The 16,616-nt window shown below is 40.5% G+C and overlaps 1 pseudogene across 1 annotated transcript in view; it reads left to right on the plus strand.

Annotated features, from left to right (window-relative positions):
- The first annotated feature begins 126 nt into the window (after positions 1-126).
- The window catches only part of LOC308093132 (limbic system-associated membrane protein-like), a 178,824-nt pseudogene continuing 162,334 nt past the window's right edge, over positions 127-16,616 (plus strand). The window contains exon 1 of the transcript XR_013935036.1: positions 127-492. The product of XR_013935036.1 is annotated as a limbic system-associated membrane protein-like (transcript). The remainder of the gene's footprint in view (positions 493-16,616) is intronic.

Here is a 16,616-nt window from a genome sequence, read left to right on the forward strand (position 1 = left end):
CTACTAGCAGCAGAGCATTCTGCCCCCCCCCCCCCCTCTCTCTCTCTCTCTCTCTCTCTCTCTCTCTCTCTCCATCATCGCTGCTCTTCCCTGAAAGCAGAGTAGAGCAGACAACACATCCGTGGAACAGACCATAACACTTCAAGTGTTTTTCTTCAGTTGCACTGAATAAGAAGCTGTTATAGCCTATGCTGCTGCTGTGTCGGATAACATAGTTCCCATCGACTATCCACGAGTTTTGGGACATAAACACGTTTTGAGAAGTCTGGATATTGAATTGTATTTTTCCCTTTCTCGTTGGATCTATCTCGTGGCTTTTCGCTCCTGTGTTAAAATGCAGGTTGGACGCAGATCATGGTGTTGGAGACAACTGCAGGCTTCTTTCTTCAGACTCCTGTGTCTTATTCCCACAGGATTCCCCGTCCGGAGTGTGGATATGCAGCGAGCCACGGATAACATCACCATCCGACAGGGAGATACAGCCGTCATCAGGTAGGGTTAGGGTTAAATATATATATATTATAATAATATATAATTATACATCACCATCTGACAGGGAGATACAGCCGTGATCAGGTAGGGTTAGGGTTAAAACAAAATAAAAATAGGGTTAGGGTTAAACATTAGGGTTAAATACATAATATAATAATAATAATAATAATAATAATAATAATAATAATAATAATATATGATTGTATATCACCATCCGACAGGGAGATACAGCCGTGATAAGGCAGGGTGAGGGTTAAATATATAATAATAATAATAATAATAATAATAATAATAATAATAATAATAATAATAATAACAATAATAATATATTTTAATATATTATACATCACCATCCGACAGGGAGATACAGCCGTGATCAGGTAGGACTGTCTGCCTGGGTACCAACTTTACTCTGCTCTCCTCAGCATCCATCCTCCTTCACACACAGTGGTTTTCAACCCTTTTCATATCAAGGTCCAATATTTATTCGGCATTTGAGCCACGGACCACCTTTTGATGAGATTCAGTCTCTCAGACCCAAAACTTAGAATATTTTGTTGTCGTTGGATATGATTTTGTCCACAATCCCATGCTGTATTGATGTGGTACCTAGGAGATAACAGGTAAACGTTGATCAAAATAGCAATTCTTTAAAGGAGAATACCGGACAAATTAAGTGTTGTCTTTGATGTCTCGTTACTCACCTATTGACGTGAAAAGTGGCGTTCTTTTTTTTCATAGATTCCCCTGTTGTCATTTTTTAAACCCCCTCCGTTGTCATAATGGGAGCGCGTGGGTTAGGGAGATTCGTCTATTATAACCGATGCAAAGTTGTTTTTTTCTCTACTGCTAGTCATTGTGGAGTCTCATGATAGTCAGACATGAGAGTAGCTAGCCTGAGAGGCTAGCGCTACTGCCGAACGATTTAACACTGGATGCTTGTTTCTTTCCAGAACCTGGCAACTCGTGTTGCCCCATTACGAACCTCTCCCTCCGCTATAGCTCCGATATGAGGTTCCACTGTAGCGGCTACCGGCAGCGGTAGAGTCCGTCCAAACGGTGTGTGGATCACCTTTTTCGCCACATCGTATCCAAAAAGTAAAGGTAGTCCCCGAAACCTACAGATGTTTGAGGATTTTGCGAAAAGTAAACTTTTGAGGACGGGGTTGAAAAAAAGGTTTAAATTGCTTATTTAGTCAGCCTGTGACCATGTTTTCCCAATTTGTAGCCGAATCGGAATTAGTACTGGCACCTGCCGTAGAGGGTTCTTCCGGGTTGAATGAGAAACATGGCCACAGGCTGACTAAATAAGCAATGTAAACGTTTTTTTCAACCCCGTTCTAAAATGTTAGGGTGCTGAAAAATCCTCAAACATCGGTAGGTTTCGGCAACTACCTTTACTTTTTGGATGTGGCGAAAAAGGTGATCCACACACCGTACGGACGGACTCTACCGCTGCCGGTAGCCACTACAGTGGGACTTCATCTCGGAGCTATATAGTGGAGGGAGAGGTTCGTAATGGGGCTACATTATACAGTGCATAGCAGTGGTGTAAAGTAACCAAGTACATTTACTCAAGTACTGTACTTAAGTACGATTTGAGGTACTTCTACTTTACTGGAGTATTTCCAATTGTCCATACTTTTACTTCTACTCCACTGCACCTCAGAGGCAAATATTGCACTTTTACTCCACTACAATTATTTGAAAACTTGAGTTACTAGTTACTTTGCAGATTTATTACATTATAAAACATACATTAACCACTTTATCCGTATTTTATACCTAGGCTTTGTGAGCTTGTAGATCTGCTATTTTCAAATATTTTAGTACTTTACATTTTGGTACTTTAAGTACATTTTGATACCAATACTTTTGTAATTTTACTCAAGTAAATGTTGAATTCCGGAATTGTGCTTGTAACAGAGTACTTCTACATTGCAGTATTGATACTTTTGCTTAAGTAAAACATTTGAGTACTTTTTCCACCACTTGTGCATAGATGCTGAAATAGATGCTGGTCTGCTCTGGGCAACCAATTAAGAAAATAATGTCTTGTACCTCTGTAATTACAAAATGATTCACACTCCTCCAGTCTATTTGAGATCTTTGCTTTGTGTAGAATCAGTTCTATCCATGTGTCAGAAAAAAATTTTTTAATCTTATTTACAGTTTACAGCTTAGGTACTGTAGTTAGCAGACGCTCTTAATCCAGAGCGATTTACAGTAAAAGCAAGGACACAAGATAATACATAATAAATCATAATACACAATAATACATCAAATGCATAAAAATCTAATACATACGTACACCAAGAACCTATCAACAGCCTACATTGAAACTATACACACTATAGGAATAGGATGCCAGGCCAACAATGACCTGGAATCTGTCTACATAACATGCTATCTAAGTTACATTTTAGCCTTTGCATAATCCATATTTAATCTTATGTACACAATGCAAGCTGTCAGCTGTCATTGTGATGCTGCTATAGGCAGATGCCAGTGGACACGTGACTCCAGGCATGCGTTTGTGATGGAAAACGCAGAGAGGATTTAGATGTGGATTTATGTGAACAAGGCTCTTTTACCTCCTCCACACCCCGTTCCTCCCTCATTTCTCAAAATAGGATTCAAAGAAGTCTGATGTGTAGTATACAGTGGTGGAAAGTAACTAAGTGCACATACTCAAGTACTGTACTTAAGTACAATGTTATGGTATTTGTACTTTACTTGAGTATGTCCAATTCCCAATACTTTTACTTCTACTCCACTACATCTCAGAGGCAAATATTGTACTTTATTATAAAACGTACATTAACCACTTCAGCCCTATATACATTTCGGCCATTTTAAAATAGCCGATCTGCAAGCTCACAATGCTTGTACTGTAGATCTGCTATTTTCAAAAGACTTGTATACATTTGAAAACGTAAAATGGGACTTTCTGCATAATGAATACTCTTACTTTTGGTACTTTAAGTACATTTTGATTCCAATACTTTACGGCTTCACGGCTAGGCCAGCGATCCGAGCCAATGCTATCAATATTAAACTACAGTCGATACAGCATACAGCTAACATTAGTCACAATAGATAACACATTCCCATAATGTAGGCTACACAACAACAACAACACAATATTAACACAATAAGAGAACAATAACAACACACACACACACACACACACACACACACACACACACACACACACACACACACACACACACACACACACACACAGCGAGAGGATATAGAGAGCAATACATTCACTTAATGGATTCCTTGTGGTGAACAGGTGCCTTCCATTCAATTACATTAGTCATTAGTGACTCACTGAGCAGTGAATTTGGCCAGAGATCACAGCTATTTGCTTCACCTTATCAGTGCAATTGGCTGTGTGTGTGTGTGTGTGTGTGTGTGTGTGTGTGTGTGTGTGTGTGTGTGTGTGTGTGTGTGTGTGTGTGTGTGGCGAGACCGTATACCACACTCTGAAGTCCTCCAGAGAACCAGCTGCAGGAGCTTAGAGGCCACCATCATGCACCACCAGCTAAGATGGCTTGGACATCAGCCAGTCGCCTGCCTCGTAAGACCTTATATGGCCAACTCCACCTAGGCCAACGTTCTGCAGGGGGACGTTCTGCAGTGCGTGCGTGAGTGTGTGCGCACGTGTGTGTGCGTGCGTGTCTGCGTGCGTGCGTGTCTGCGGTCTGTTTCCAGCTGTTGAGTCATCTCCTGAAGTAACACCAGTACAATACCAGACACTGACTCTGACTCTGGCATACGGCACTGAGACTGTATTGCATTATAATCAATGCATTCCTCAGTAACACTATGGTGTGGTTGTTGTAATGATGCAGATTCTTCTGCATTATAGTGCGGGATACTGTAATGACTGTAATTGTGTGTATTTGTTTCTGCATAGTGCAGGATACTGTATTGTTTATTGCTGATGGAGTTTGTGTGATGTTGTTTACTCATTTGATGCCTAACTATTGTGTTGCTGCTCTTGGCCAGCACTTCTTTTACTCTTGTATATTCCACCTGATATCCTCTACTAATAATTGTCCACACACTGATGATCACTTAGTGAGTATATCATAACCATTAGTGACCAAATTTGACTGGGAGACAGTCATCTAGCATTTTTCTGAGGTAATTTTAAACAAACTAATTTAGTTTTTTAAAATTACCTCAGAACTTTACTTCAGTCTTACTTATTGTCTGTGTCACCACAATAAACAGTAACTCTAACCCTGGAGGCTAAACAAACATCATTTTCCAGCTGACAAATTGCATAGGGTTGGAAAAAGATGCAGGGCCACAATGTGAGGACTTTTGTCAGCCTGGCTGGGAGGCACAGTGTGGTCTGGTAATGTGTTGAAGACAGAGAATCTAGATCTGATTCCATAAACTGCTGTTTGTGAAAGGCTGAGCAGATATATAGGTGACCTGGAGGTGTAATATACCCTGTTCTCCTTCACTGCAGCCTGCAGGCGTCAGTCCCACCGTTTGTAGTTCTAGAGACACAGAGAAAAAGATAAATAATGCTGGGGTCCAGCACAGCACTTTGACAAGAACACAGAGTGATAGGCTTTACTGCTGAAATGAGAAAATAAATGTATGTTTACTGGGGGGCAGCAACAATGTCACACTGAACTCCTTCTATTCCATGTTCAGAAATGTTTTGATACAAGCGACTGCCAAAATGTTGTTTATTGCAAGTGAGACCAAATATGAGAGAGGTAAAGTACAGTCCATGTGAAGGCTTAATAAGCTCTCTGTATTAACACATCGGGTGCCAAACACGGTCTGAACCGTGTTTTCACAGAGTAGCGCTCTGGTGCCGAACACGGTCCGAACCGTGTTTGGTGTCTTTTTTTGTTTCTGTTTTTTTTTCCACACGGGAGGGGCTGGAGCAGCTCTGGAATCACCCGTGGTGATTCTGAGAAGGAGAGGACAGATGGATCACCATGTCAAAAAACATGGCGCCCATCCGTTCTATCTCCTTCTCTAAAACCCCTATAACTCCGAAACTTTTTACGCTGGGGAAAACGACTCATTTTGGATGCACGATCGCTCCGCCATTGTTACTCGCGTAAGAGATGTTATCGTTCCAGGCGTTAGCCAGGACCATCGGGCAAAATGGAGGCATGCTTTTTTTCACATGGAATGCACGTCGTGGAGTCTACAGCTTAAACAGCGCTGCACAGCTCAACGGTGAGATTTCTGGCACCGAACGTAATCTGTTATTATAAAATGCTGGCACCCAATCTGTTAATGACAGTATTTAGCATAATTATAGTCTTGCACATACTTGAAGGAGTAGCTTACTTCACCCGTTTTCAACGATACAGTAATTGGTCATTACTAACGCTCATTATAGATGGCACATATCTACTAGGCCTATATGGTATACATAGGCTATGGTATGGCAAGCCGTTTTAACATTTAATCGAACCACGCTCCTATCTGTAATATATGTTTTAGATATCCAAAATCACGTTTCTCCTAGTCAAAACTGCATTCTCACTAGTGATAATTGTAATTAAAGATATCCATAATGACATTCTTACTAGTAGAAATTGTCTGCATCTTATTGGTGGGCTATGGCCAGTTCAGAAACCTGCCTACCAATGACATCATCAATGGGGTTTTCAAGATAAATAAACTATAACCTTTCTCTCCCTAGAAAGTTAGCATGCTGAAATACAGTGGCCATTGTTCTTGCATTAATAATAAGAAAAAAAGTCATTGCATGAAATGTTAATTTCATAAAATGTTAAATAATACTTGAAATATACTAGTCATCTTTTGTCTTATATATGTGCCCTAATTACTAATACCATTTAAAAGCTTTCACTAGTAAGGACAAGACTAAAATATTGCTTTTAATGCAATAAGTCAGAGTGTTACAATTGCCCCCGTGACGGGGGTTAGGGTTTTTTGTTGAAAACTTCTGCTGAGATGAAATGATCATTCTACCCTTCCATAGGCAGAGAGAGGACCATACTGAGCATGTGCAGAAGAAGTCTCACCCCTCTAGCTTATTTCTGACTAGAATTATTGAGTGTGTTACGTTTGCCCCCTGTTACTTTTGATCCCAGTCTCGACTACTGTATCTGAACTTGTCACACTTTTACACTGTACAATCCTCCGTGTTTATAAACCACTAGACCATACCCGTCACGGGTATGGTTATGATAACCCTAAAAAAAACTCCTAGACTCACCCCTGGCAGCTCGTCCCTTAGCTGAGTGGTGTAATTACAAGTGTCAAATACAAGTAATAGTCACCTTGGGAGGAGACTAATTAAATCACGCTAATTGAGTGTCTGAGGACAGGGATAACGTTCGAATGAGATTAGTTACTGTTTACTCGACCAACTTGGCCCACTTTCTGCGGTGGTGGAAAGAAGCAGGTGGGTGAGTGGGTATGTGTGTTTGTGTGCGAATGTCTGTGTTTATCTGCCTACAGGTCTAATGCAGTTATCTCTGTGGGGAGTATTTCATTAGCATGGTGCAGCTGCGAAAACCCAGGCCAAAACTGTCAGCCTCAGTTTGACATCTGCTTAAGTGCCGGTGATCGAGTGACAAGGGGCTCCAGAATCGAAAACCACAATTGGCAAGTCTATAAATATCATACAAAATAAATCAAACAAAAGACATCCTAGGTGGTGTTGGCGAAAGGGCCTTTCTGTGTGGAGTTTGCATGTTCTCCCCGTGTCTCCTAGGGTAGGTACCCTCACAAAAACATGCAGTAATCCTGGTCACTATACTGCCTCCCCCTGGTCAGCCGGGGCGCCTGATGGAGGGGAAAGGAACTGGTTGGAATAACGTGTTCCTTCCACGCGCTACGTCCAACCAGGGAAACTCTCCCCTGTGAGGTGACAAGAAGGTCAGTTGGCTCTCATGCATTGAAGGAGGCATGAGCTCGGCCCTGGCCTCCCTAGGTTGGCAGAGGGAAGGTAGTGCCCAGGATTACATAGACAATTGGCACTGGGTGTAAAAAATAGGGTTACAAAATCGTGGGATAAAAAATTAAAGGAAAAAAAAAAAAAAAAAGACATTTGAATTGAATAAAAAGGTACTATACGTTAGTCATACAAAACCACAGTTTATTGGTGGGTGCCGTTTTCCTTCATGGAGTGTCCCTTTAAGTAATCATCTGGAAAGGCTTAGTAACTCCTAATCTCTCAGTGTCTTCAACTGAGCAGAGGGTCAGGAGGTTAATCTGGTTGATTTGAAGGGTCAGGAGGCTACTGGTTGTTTTGAAGCAATCGCCCATGTCAGATGGTCTTAAATGAACCGTTCCATGCCAATTATTCTACACAACAGTGAGCCAGTCATGTATACAATTTATTGTATCACCGTTGATTGACTTCCTAAAGTTATGAATTTTGTTTTCTTTGAACCTCATACTGGTTGTCTCATTGGGTGGTTCAATAACTTGTTGTGAATTTACTACTAGACCATCCATTTGGTCTTAAGAGTTTTTTTTTCTGAGTTGAACTAACTAAGCACAAGTTTAAATAGTGCTGGTGTGGTTAATGTATGTTTTGTAATAATAATCAAAATCTACTAAGTAACTAGTAACTAAAGTTTTCAAATAATTGTAGTGGAGTAAAAGTACATTATTTGCCTCAGAGATGTAGTGGAGTAGAAGTAAAAGTACTGAAAATTGGAAATACTCCTGTAAAGTAAAAGTACCTCAAAACTGTACTTAAGTAAAGTACTTGAGTAAATGTACTTTGTTACCTTCCACCACTGGTCACCATTTATCAAATATCAAAGTGCTCACATATACTGTAGTAGATGAGAGTGAATCAGCACAAACACATAAAGATTAATAAGCACATCAATTCTAAAATATATCATAACACGACCTCATAACCTGAGTCCATTAGCAGTTCTGTCTGTGCTTGAAGTGACATTTTTCCCCCACAGCAAAACCAGACAGAACATCAATCATAGCATATTAAGTCTTTGCCAATGGTCATGTTTCATATACAAAAGATTTAGGTCGCTGGAAAGATGCCCCACATTTCTGAGAGGTTCCTCAGAAAATGTGACTTTACCTCATTTGCAGTGGTGTAAAGTAACTAAGTACAAGCTCACATATACTATATACAGTAGCAGATCTACAAGCTCACAATGCGTCGCGATGCGACACATTGTGAGCTTGTAGATCTGCAATTTTCAAAATATTTTTATACATTTTTATTAGTTATTTGAAAACTTGTTAAAATGACATATTCTGCATTAAGAGTACTTTCTACTTATGGTATTTTAAGTACATTTTGATACCAATACTTTTGTACTTTTACTCAAGTCATTTTTGAATTCCGGACTTTTACTTAAGTAAGAAATGTGAGTACCTTTTCCACCACTGCTCATTTGACAGTAACAATAAAGAAGATAAGCCAAATAAACCTCGTTCCCACTTCCCACTGAGTCACGCCATACGATATATAGATAGATTTATTTTGTGTCGAGCACCAAAAGTGCCCAGCCCATGGACTTATAGGACATAACATATCTCTGCTGTTCAGCCTGAAACCGCAAACGCTCATTGTTCAGGAAACGAGAAAACAAAATATAAGTTTTTCAGGAAATGAAGAAAACCTTATATTTTTAAAACAAATCAATACTGCCTCATCAAAGTTGGTATAGTGACTTTATATATTGTCAGATACTTGCATGTGTCATTATATTATCAACACTTTACCCAAATCGCGGGTAAATCAACACTTTACCCAGCGCTAGTGGAGGTAGTAGTTTTAGACGAGCAGAAATCAAGCTGAAATGGAGTTGTTGTCCAAACAATAGCTCCACTCGCTGCTGAGGGAGAGGTTTCAGTGCGACAGAAACGCTATGAATGCCTTTCTTCTTGTCACATTGCTCTCCTCATTGAACACTTCATAGATTTTAGAAATATAATTACTTGTTTTCATAACATTAGCGTCAGTGCTAAGTTTGATAAACAGGTACACTGCATAGTTTTAACAGAGTACGGGGAGTTTGTTTACATGATACTCCTCCTAGCTCAGTGCGCAGCGCGCTCTGTCCTGTGTTGTGGAAAGGCTGCAGCAGACTAGAGAGGGGGAGTTGTTTGTTTTTGACGGACAGTTTGAGGATCCAATGGAGTTGGGAGTTTTCGTCAGAGGCGCTTTTTAATACTTTTCATTGGTTCAAATGTTTTGATTTTTTACACAGACGTAAAGGGTGTTCAATAGCGTTGATTTATGAAAAAAAAAAAAAAAGCTGAAAATGGAGTTAGCTGGTTCGTCCCGGACACTGACGATATAATACAATATAGGTGTACAGTACAATATTGAAAAACTATGTTTTTCAAACTCCATTTCAAACATATAGAACATTCTGTCTTTTTTTCCCAAGCCTTACATATAACATCTGCTAAAAAATGTAATACCTTTCCTAAAACAATATACAAGTCTTTCATTATCATCTAATTAAACAAAATAAATTAATCATTTTCAATTACTTTTAATTGCTTCCCCTCCCCTGTGGTCTCATGGCACGGTGGCCTCAAGTGGAAGTGTTGTCATGTGGGGATTTAAGTGCTGGAAATTGACAATTGCTTATTAACGCATTAATGACACAGTGTGTGTGATTGCTCTCCTCTGGGTCAATTATCTGAGCTTTGCCAATAATCCTCTGATTGTCTCATTATTGTCAGTTTGTGATTTGCAGGATCCATGTCACTAAGCCCCCAGATCATACTTTTAATTTGAGTTTGAGAGAACAGGAGTGTGTGTGAACACTGCTAGAGGCTCAGACATTACACAGGAAGTGAATGAGACTTATCTAAACTGCCTAAGGATCACCAACGTGCTTATTTTAATTTGTCTTGGTTATTAAAGTTTTATCCTTTGCACCCTGATGACTATCTTTCAGTAAGTATACTGCAATTATACTGCAGCAGTTCCTCTCTGCACTGAACAAAGCACAGGACAGCAGACAGTGGTTTACTTGCATACAGTGAAATGAGGCCAGGATTTCATTTCATTTCGTTTCATTTTCAATTCTTATCAAAGCAATAAGAACTGAAATGTTTACTTAACCGATTTAGACCTGAGGCCGATTCTACAAAATAGCAGATATACAAGCTTGCAGCGTGGCATGCAGTGACACGCTGTGCTAGCTTGTATATCTGCTATTTTTTAATAGCCAGTAAAACAATATTTGTCTCTGAGATAGTAGAGTAGAAGTAGTACAAGTAGCTCAAAATTGTACTTAAGTGGGCATGAGTCAGTAGTTCAGTAAAGCCAGTGTTTATACAGATTAGTGTCCTAGACTCTCCTGGATGATGCAACACCACTCATTGCTTGTACCTCCTGTCCCTCTGACACATGGATGACATCACACTGTGACCTTAAACACAGCTGTATGAACAGTATGAAGTTTAACCACTGGAAGGGACCGTGTCCACAGTAAGAGTTTTTGAGCAGAGGAACACTTTGGATATCATGTCGTACTTCTTACCAAGTACACACAGTGTTTATTTACACATGCAACATTCAAACCAGTGGTGTAAAGTAACTCAAGTACTGTACTTAAGTACAATTTTGAGGTATTTTGACTTTACGGGAGTATTCCCAATTTTCTGTACTTTTACTTCTACTCCACTACATCTCAGAGCCCAATAGTGTACTTTTACTCCACTACAATTATTTGAAAACTTTAGTGACTGGATACTTTGTAGATTTTGTTATTACAAAACATACATTAACCACTTCAGCCCTATATACATTTTTGGCCATTTGAAAATAGCCAATCTACAAGCTCACAATGCGTCGCTGTTCTAATCTGTTCTAATCATGTGTTCAAGCTGGGTGTAGAAGACCAGGGGCCTGTTCCTCGAAAGGTGAATTAAATAAGCCTGGATTTAAGTCAAATCCAGGCTTGACAAAGTCGGGTCCGTATAGCCTGGTTTATTCGGTTCCTGGAACGCCAAGCCAGGCTGAAAAGGAGCGACTTTGTCGAGCTAGGCCTTGTCAAGCCAGGCTGTGTCGAGCCAGGATAATGAAGCCAGGCTTCACGTATTTCTATAAAAGACCATGAAAGTCGATAGCAGAATCCTTGAACTTGACCAATCACGGAGTCCAAATCCAGAGCAGCGTTCTTCTCTGTGGCTGAATAGCGGCACTGCAGCAGCTCATGAAATCATACAAGGAAGTAAAATGTATTTAAGCAAGAAAGGAAACGCGACCGCAATAAATAGATCCAGGGAGAAAGCGTGGCAAAGTATTGCAAGCACACACAGAGTGTGTGTGTGTGTGTGTGTGTGTGTGTGTGTGTGTGTGTGTGTGTGTGTGTGTGTGTGTGTGTGTGTGTGTGTGTGTGAGTGTGTGTGTGTGTGTGAGACGGACGGGCAACGGGACGGACGGGACGGGACGGGGCGGGGGGGACGGGGGGGGGGGGGGACGGGTTGACCGCGACGGGGGCCGTGACGGGATGAGCGGGGGGGACGGGACGGGACGAGACACGCAATAAATAACCCCACATTTGCAAGACCACTTTGGTAGAGGTTTGGGTTGTGTAGTTACCTTGCCATCATGATGTAACTCCAAAGGTGGACAAGAAATAAAAAATATTTTTTTCATTGACTAGAAATTGATAACTGTAACTAATAATTTATATATATATATATATATATATATATATATATATATATATATATATATATATATATATATATATATATATGTATGTATGTGTCAGACATTTTTTATAATATTAAAAAAAAATGGTAATATATAATCAAACATCTAACAACAAGATGAACTATAGTGTTAACTATAACAGAGTGACAATTACATCACATGAGTCATTGTGAAACAATTATGATTATGATTCATGGTCACACACTATTTCAGTAATATAATTAATTTGATTATATCTTATTGTATTTATTTCATTTTATTTGAATGCAGGGTCATTAAAATGAGTCCATATACAAACAAACACATGTTTTGAATTAACTGTGGAAAAACTTGAAGAACAAGGCACTGGATTAACTCTTTGACTGCGGACGACGCGATAACGCGTCAAGTGCTACTTTGTCCAGTTGGCCGTCGACGCGTTCGACGCGTTCGACGCGCGTTCATTGTTTAATCTCTGATTGCGCTATGCTGCTTAATATTCAATGTTATTCTCGAGTTCCACTTACTTCACGGACATCTGCATCCGGTTTCATGACCTGGATTCCGTTTCCGGTTTTTGATTCTTTTCCCCAGTCATTTTCGTCCAAAATAGGTAAATAAACGGTCTTTCACACGGTATGACGGACAAACGGACAGTTTCTCTTCTATAATCTATGGTCTGGGTGACGATCAGTCATCGCCGTCGTGTATCACATCGTAATTTTGGCGATCAAAACAATCTGGGAGGACGTCACATCCGTTTTCATGTTTTTCCCTGTCTAATGATGACTATCTTTCAGTAAGTATACTGCAATTATACTGCAGCAGTTCCTCTCTGCACTGAACAAAGCACAGGACAGCAGACAGTGGTTTACTTGCATACAGTGAAATGAGGCCAGGATTTCATTTCATTTCGTTTCATTTTCAATTCTTATCAAAGCAATAAGAACTGAAATGTTTACTTAACCGATTTAGACCTGAGGCCGATTCTACAAAATAGCAGATATACAAGCTTGCAGCGTGGCATGCAGTGACACGCTGTGCTAGCTTGTATATCTGCTATTTTTTAATAGCCAGTAAAACAATATTTGTCTCTGAGATAGTAGAGTAGAAGTAGTACAAGTAGCTCAAAATTGTACTTAAGTGGGCATGAGTCAGTAGTTCAGTAAAGCCAGTGTTTATACAGATTAGTGTCCTAGACTCTCCTGGATGATGCAACACCACTCATTGCTTGTACCTCCTGTCCCTCTGACACATGGATGACATCACACTGTGACCTTAAACACAGCTGTATGAACAGTATGAAGTTTAACCACTGGAAGGGACCGTGTCCACAGTAAGAGTTTTTGAGCAGAGGAACACTTTGGATATCATGTCGTACTTCTTACCAAGTACACACAGTGTTTATTTACACATGCAACATTCAAACCAGTGGTGTAAAGTAACTCAAGTACTGTACTTAAGTACAATTTTGAGGTATTTTGACTTTACGGGAGTATTCCCAATTTTCTGTACTTTTACTTCTACTCCACTACATCTCAGAGCCCAATAGTGTACTTTTACTCCACTACAATTATTTGAAAACTTTAGTGACTGGATACTTTGTAGATTTTGTTATTACAAAACATACATTAACCACTTCAGCCCTATATACATTTTTGGCCATTTGAAAATAGCCAATCTACAAGCTCACAATGCGTCGCTGTTCTAATCTGTTCTAATCATGTGTTCAAGCTGGGTGTAGAAGACCAGGGGCCTGTTCCTCGAAAGGTGAATTAAATAAGCCTGGATTTAAGTCAAATCCAGGCTTGACAAAGTCGGGTCCGTATAGCCTGGTTTATTCGGTTCCTGGAACGCCAAGCCAGGCTGAAAAGGAGCGACTTTGTCGAGCTAGGCCTTGTCAAGCCAGGCTGTGTCGAGCCAGGATAATGAAGCCAGGCTTCACGTATTTCTATAAAAGACCATGAAAGTCGATAGCAGAATCCTTGAACTTGACCAATCACGGAGTCCAAATCCAGAGCAGCGTTCTTCTCTGTGGCTGAATAGCGGCACTGCAGCAGCTCATGAAATCATACAAGGAAGTAAAATGTATTTAAGCAAGAAAGGAAACGCGACCGCAATAAATAGATCCAGGGAGAAAGCGTGGCAAAGTATTGCAAGCACACACAGAGTGTGTGTGTGTGTGTGTGTGTGTGTGTGTGTGTGTGTGTGTGTGTGTGTGTGTGTGTGTGTGTGTGTGTGTGTGTGTGTGTGTGTGTGAGTGTGTGTGTGTGTGTGAGACGGACGGGCAACGGGACGGACGGGACGGGACGGGACGGGGCGGGGGGGACGGGGGGACGGGGGGGGGGGGGGTTGACCGCGACGGGGGCCGTGACGGGATGAGCGGGGGGGACGGGACGGGACGAGACACGCAATAAATAACCCCACATTTGCAAGACCACTTTGGTAGAGGTTTGGGTTGTGTAGTTACCTTGCCATCATGATGTAACTCCAAAGGTGGACAAGAAATAAAAAATATTTTTTTCATTGACTAGAAATTGATAACTGTAACTAATAATTTATATATATATATATATATATATATATATATATATATATATATATGTATGTATGTGTCAGACATTTTTTATAATATTAAAAAAAAATGGTAATATATAATCAAACATCTAACAACAAGATGAACTATAGTGTTAACTATAACAGAGTGACAATTACATCACATGAGTCATTGTGAAACAATTATGATTATGATTCATGGTCACACACTATTTCAGTAATATAATTAATTTGATTATATCTTATTGTATTTATTTCATTTTATTTGAATGCAGGGTCATTAAAATGAGTCCATATACAAACAAACACATGTTTTGAATTAACTGTGGAAAAACTTGAAGAACAAGGCACTGGATTAACTCTTTGACTGCGGACGACGCGATAACGCGTCAAGTGCTACTTTGTCCAGTTGGCCGTCGACGCGTTCGACGCGCTGGACGCGCGTTCATTGTTTAATCTCTGATTGCGCTATGCTGCTTAATATTCAATGTTATTCTCGAGTTCCACTTACTTCACGGACATCTGCATCCGGTTTCATGACCTGGATTCCGTTTCCGGTTTTTGATTCTTTTCCCCAGTCATTTTCGTCCAAAATAGGTAAATAAACGGTCTTTCACACGGTATGACGGACAAACGGACAGTTTCTCTTCTATAATCTATGGTCTGGGTGACGATCAGTCATCGCCGTCGTGTATCACATCGTAATTTTGGCGATCAAAACAATCTGGGAGGACGTCACATCCGTTTTCATGTTTTTCCCTGTCTAATCTATCAAGAAGGGTGAGAGAGACCCAACGACCTGATCAAGCAGTCATGTGCTGCTCTCTAGTGGCGGATTTGTGCTGGGTCTTTATATTATGTGCCCTTAAATTATTTTCATGAGAAAAATTCAAAATATAAAAATAAAAAAACACGAAAATTGCTGGCACTGGGGGAGTACTTTATGAAAATACTCTGGCAGTCAAAGAGTTAAGTAAGCTTGGCTGTTAGCCTGCTCCTGACCAGGCTATCTTCACAGCTAAATTGTCATGGTAACTAAGGTAGGCTTGCTTAAATTCTCTTTCGTGGAATCGGGTCATGGCTAAACTTAGCCAGGGTGAACTGGCTAAACTAATCTTCAAGATAATTCAGCTTTCTAGGAACCGATTCAGCCCTAATCCTGGCTAAATTAAGCCAGGATAGGGGTTAAAGCCAGGCTTTAGCTCTAATTCACCTTTTGAGGAACAGGCCCCTGGTCTTCACTGTTTGAATGGAGAGGTGTTGTTTCTCTGAGTGATGCTTATGTTGACGAATGTAGTCAATGGAAATCAGTTGAAAGTATTTGCTGTGATTGCAGATGCTGCAACAATCCTTTCAGTTCCCTATAAGTCTAAGTGAGTCTAAGTGACTAAGTACTTTGAGCAGTGACTAAGCACTCCTTCTCTCTTCGAGTATTACAGTGGGCCAAAAGTCAAGGACTCATGCACCACCAGTTGCATTTTATTCACTGAGACTCTGAGCCTGCTGCCTATGAGTGCATGTCTGTCTCCCGGTGTCTCCATGCTAGACTTAGCAGTCGTTCCCGCTGTTCTGTTTGTGCTATTTCTTTGACACACTGCGACGAGATTCGACGCGAGGCAGAGGAAATGTTGGCGCACCATGGGGCTCTATAGAATGATGTCACACAGATAAAGTACAAAGACAGACTTTGAGTGATGAAAAGTCGATGACGCGCACAGAAGCTCTCGGATTTCTCTCTCTCTCTCCCAGGATGCAATTGTGCGACGCATTTTGTTCTGTGCTGCCTGCGTCGGTCACTTTGAAGGTTTGTTTTTCCTTCACATCTCCTCACTGGATCTGTGAGGAAACCTAGATAATGGCTGTGAATAATGGTGCCATCCCACACTGCTGACAACTACTA

The sequence above is a fragment of the Gymnoscopelus braueri genome, assembly GCF_963280865.1.
Source record: "Gymnoscopelus braueri genome assembly, chromosome: 1".
Classification (NCBI taxonomy): Eukaryota; Metazoa; Chordata; class Actinopteri; order Myctophiformes; family Myctophidae; genus Gymnoscopelus; species Gymnoscopelus braueri.